Source organism: Protobothrops mucrosquamatus, unplaced genomic scaffold, assembly GCF_001527695.2.
Source record: "Protobothrops mucrosquamatus isolate PMUCROS unplaced genomic scaffold, P.Mucros_1.0 scaffold2702, whole genome shotgun sequence".
NCBI lineage: Eukaryota > Metazoa > Chordata > Lepidosauria > Squamata > Viperidae > Protobothrops > Protobothrops mucrosquamatus.
The window spans coordinates 86,734-91,681 of NW_015388748.1; the positions used below are offsets into that span (position 1 = coordinate 86,734).

General features: G+C 38.7%; 1 long non-coding RNA gene across 1 annotated transcript in view; it reads right to left on the reverse strand.

Annotated features, from left to right (window-relative positions):
* Window positions 1–4,948, reverse strand: part of LOC107296244 — a 33,485-nt gene that overhangs the window by 27,205 nt on the left and 1,332 nt on the right. The window contains exon 2 of the long non-coding RNA XR_001549088.2: window positions 4,072–4,128. This is a non-coding gene — a long non-coding RNA (uncharacterized LOC107296244). The remainder of the gene's footprint in view (window positions 1–4,071; window positions 4,129–4,948) is intronic.

The window sequence follows — 4,948 nt, forward strand, 5'->3', positions numbered from 1 at the left end:
TTATTATTATTATTATTATTATTATTATTATTATTATTATTATTATTATTTTCCTTTCCTGGTTAAGCAAACTTCTTAGAAACATGATTATGCGGTTTGGCTTCTCTCTGTCTAGAAAAGATGCTCAATCTTTTTCTATTTTGACTACGCTGCTCTTGTGCCTTTTAACAACAAGTTCAAAGCAGATGTTCTTGAAAAACCTTTCCAACAGAAAGAGCAGAAATAGCTAGTAACCACAAACGCAGCAAGGTTGGGTTACCACCAATTGGAGGAAGTGAAATAAGATGTATTTTCAGCTAGAGGAGACACGGAAGCACCACCTTTAAATTCAGAGCCTAAAATGACTTAACTTTAATCACACCGCTGCGTGCTGCTTTAGTTCTGCATCTCCATGTTAAAAAAAGCAAAGTGGGTTGAATCTCACCATCCTGCTCTTATAACAGCACAGGAGTTTGATGCCCTCTCCGGGAGCCCTTTTCAAAACCATCTGCTTCTCCACTTTTAGAACGTGAGTCAAAGGCAGATTGATCGAGATCACGTGAAGTGTTGATACCACTTTATGTTGCCTTGGTAAGGTCACATTTGGAATACTGCATCCAGGTTTGCTTGCCACAGTGTAAAATAAAAAAATGTTGAGACTCTAGAAAGAGTGCAGAGAAGGGCAACCAAGATGATTAGGCGACTGAAGGCTAAAGTATATGAAGAACGGTTTCTGGAATTGTGCATGTCTAGTTTAACGAAGAGAAGGACGAGGGGGGATAATTATAGCAGTCTTCCAGTATCTCAGGGCCTGCCCCAAAGAAGAGGGAGTCAAGCTACTCTCCAAAGCACCTGAAGGCAGGACAAGAAGCAACGGATGGGAACTAACCAAGTAGAGAAGCAATCTAGAACTAAGGAGGAATTTCCTGACAGCTAGAACAATTAATCAGTGGAACAACCTGCCTCCAGAAGTTTTGAGTGCTCCAACACTGGAGTTTTTTTTAGAAGAGATTATGTTTTTCAAAGCCAGCTTGTTTATTCTTTTTCTCTCTTCTTTTTTTAATATAGATTTTATTAGTTTTTATGGGGTTAGGGATAGGGTGGGGTGGGGATTAGGATTAGAATTTGGGTTAGGATTGGGGGTTTTCCAAGTAACATTTTCAATATTTAGCAAACAGCATAATGTCTGGGTACATGTATTTAACTAACCATAATAGATATGGTTAATTATCATAAGCAATAGGTTAATTAATCACTCAATAGCCTTCTTCTTACTCATATACGTTCAAACTTGCATATCACATTCCTTTCTCTCTGACTCGTTTTTCTAGTCACCAGAAACAATCTTTTTTGCACTGTGACTTTTTCTCTCTTCTTAAGGATGGCACCTCACCCTGACTGCCGAAGTCTGCACTGCAGGAGAACAGTTACTGCCACCCAGTGGAAAACTAAACCTAAACCGAATCTTTGAAAATCTCCGTGCAAGAATGAGAAGCCATTTTGAAAGCTTCTATAGTACACACAGGATTGGTTAAGCATAAAATATCCAAAGCAGACAGAAGAGGTTAATACCATCCGTTCCAAAGTGGATTTTTAAAAAAAAGTAAAACTAACATTTTTCAAGAAAGCACATTCAATCATTCATTCCATGGATTCCCTCAGGGCAGGGGCAAAATCAGGTCAATCAATCAATCAGCTTTAAGCAACATCACCCCAAATAAGATTTATCTTTTTCTTTTAACAACCCTGTAATCCCTTGTATCAGGAGCGTTTACTGGCCGGATGCCCTTCCTGACGCCTACGGAGAGTTCGCAGCAGACAATTACTCATTGTGCCCAAAGAGAGAAATACATATATTAACAGCAGCTAGGATAGTCTATGCACAATTTTGGAAAAATGAAGAAACCCCTATAGGGGAGAATATAATTTAAAAAATACTGGAATGCGCAGAAATGGATAGGTTAACATTAACAATTAAAGAAAAAGAAGAAACTGAACACTATATGACATGGGACTTATTTTACCAATGGTTAGCTGATAAAAACAGAGGTTAGAAAGTTGGAAATATGAGAAAACATGGATTATGTGAGAAGATTTATAACGGATTAATAAACACTTTGATTGTGATATAATTAATGTTAATGTGGGAAATACTATTTTTAACAACATAATTGTTATTTCCTAGTATATGATTGTATTTTGATAAGATTATTGTGAATGTGATGGTTTTTATATTCTAATACTTGTATACCTAGACAACACACTGATCAATACAGAAATGGAATTTTTGAGATAATAATGGATGGGGCTTTGCTTGTTTATGCAGACCGGTTGCTGGCATGCCGTAGCCCGGTACCGGTCCATGGACCGGGGGTTGGAGACCCCTGATCTAGGCGCATTAGATTTAACCGCATCAGAGAGATGCTGGGGTTACCAATTCAGTAAAGAGAATTATTTTCAAAGAGCAGGGAAATCTGTCTGTTAAATGTTGGTAATAAAAGGCCATCATGTCTGGGCATAGGTTCTGCAAAGTCCACAAGCCCTTTCTTTCTGTCTCCATTCTTGTTTTGCAGAATGCAGAGGTTCTCAAACAGATTTTTCTAGTGTGGGTTGAATGGCAGCTGAGCTGGCTCTTACGTGGGGTTTTTCTCGTCAGCTGGATTCCCAGTTGTGCGCCAAATCCAGCTTCACACAGGAGCAAAAATCAGACAGTTGCCACTAATTATAGAAAGATCAGAGGCAGAGGTAGGAAGAGGGGGTACGCCTGGGAATATCAAAGCGGAATCAGGAATGTTTTCCCCGACAGCCCTTTAACTGGGTCACTAAGAAAGCAAAAAGGGGTAATTGACTCAGTCAACTAATACCAGAGTTAAATTTAGCGCTAAGCTGATTAAATTATACTGTTGAGGTTGAAGAGATTGACTTTGAAAGAGATATGCTGGAATTACTACCTACGCAAAAGGGCGTGGAGCATTTTTTTTAAAAAAATAATAATCTAGAGCAGTGAGATAACATTGAGAAGCAGATCAGACAAATGTCTCTCTAATTTATTGGAGTATAAGAAGGAAGGAAAGTCCAGCACAATCAGACTTGTAAGATTCTGTTTATTAGAATCAATCTCAATAAAACTAAATATAGCCTTCCTATGGAGTTGATTTCCTGGTCTGGTCTGCCTTGTTTTGGCGGACACATGCACAACTAAAGTCAGTCAGTGTGTCTGGGAATAAATTCAGTCAGCTGTTTTGGTTCCCATGATATAAAAAAGATCTTGAGACTCTAGAAAGAGTGCAGAGAAGATGATTAGGGGAATGAAGGTTAAAACACATGAAGAACGGTTGCGGGAATTGGGTATGTCTAGTCTGGTGAAAAGAAGGAGTAGGAGTGACATGATAGCAATATTCCAATATTCAGGGGCTGCCCCAAAGAAGAGGGGGGTCAATCTATTTTCCAAAGCACCAGAAAGCAAGACAAGAAACAAGGACTGCCTGCATTGTGTCCTCATATTAAGGAATCTTTGAATAATGCGGAATGGAACGATCACAATGGAACAAATAAATGCAAATACAGAGAAGACAGGAGCAAAGAAAACTCTGAAAAAAAATCACTGTGAAGCCCTCTTGTGGTAAGATATGTCAGTGCAGTGCACTTAATATACATTTTTATTTTACTTTCTTCAGTTTATGTGGTTTCCCCAACCATCTGATAGCTAAATTCAGGTAACTATCCAACCTAAGCTACATTTTGAGTTAGTAAAAATCACATCAGATTTGCCCAAGGCACCGAGTCGTTAATAAACCAATGTTTTATTCATATGTTGTGTGAATGCAGCTCCTACTTTTAATTTTTTCCTGGTCAAACATTGGCATAAACATAGCCATCTTCTCAGGACAGCCTACAAAACTGAGAATATTGCGATAGATAATGCAATGGTTTGTGTTTCAATACAGCTAGATAATACCTAGATGAGAGGGAGAGAGGAAGGAAGGAAGGAAGGAAGGAAGGAAGGAAGGAAGGAAGGAAGGAAGGAAGGAAGGAAGGAAGGAAGGAAGGAAGGAAGGAAGGAAGGAAGGATCCATAAATTAAGTCACCTACCTCAAGGTTCAAATATAGGGCTATGTAGATGCTAGATGTGTAGAGAATATGCAGACACTGAAAATTCAAAAATTAAAAGTTCAGAAACTTTTAAGCACTCCTGTGAATTTTAATCTTTGAACTGGGCTTTGAGTTGGAAGCCGATTCAACTTCATCTCTGAACCAAACCAATTTTTTTTTTCAAATTAAGCAGAAACGCCAATTTGAATCCCGTTCAGTTTTGGTCTCAAAATCAGTATGAAGCTATTAATCAAAAGGTATTATTCAAAAGGCGTGAATCTTGGAATGAATTGACTTTACAAACTGAATAGGGAAATCAAGGTGGGGCATCAAATCAAATGTGTCTCAATTGATTCAACAAGGTTAACACCCTCACCCACCCACCCACCCACCCCTTCCAGAATCAATCTGATGTTTGGAATTGAAGCACTGGATCAAAGTCCCTAGAGAAAAACAACCAAGACGATAAGGAATCTGGAGGTTAAACCACATGATGAACAGCTGAGAGAACTGGGTATGTCTAATCTAGTGAAGAGAAGACTGGGGAGTGACATGATAACAGCCTTATAGTACTTGAGGGGCTGTCACAGAGAAGAAGGGGTCAACTTATTCTCCAAAGCACCTGAAAGCAGAACAAGAAGCAATGGATGGAAACTAATCAAGGAGAGAAGCAATCTAGAACTTAGGAGAAATTTCCTGGCAGTGAGAACAATTAATCAGTGGAACGGCTTCCCTTCAGAAGCCGTGGATGCTCCATCACTGGAGGCTTTTAAGAAGAGTCTGGGCAGCCAGTTGTCTAAATGGTATAGGGTCTCCTGGTTGAGCAGGGGGTTAATAATAATAATAATAATAATAATAATAATAATAATAATAATAA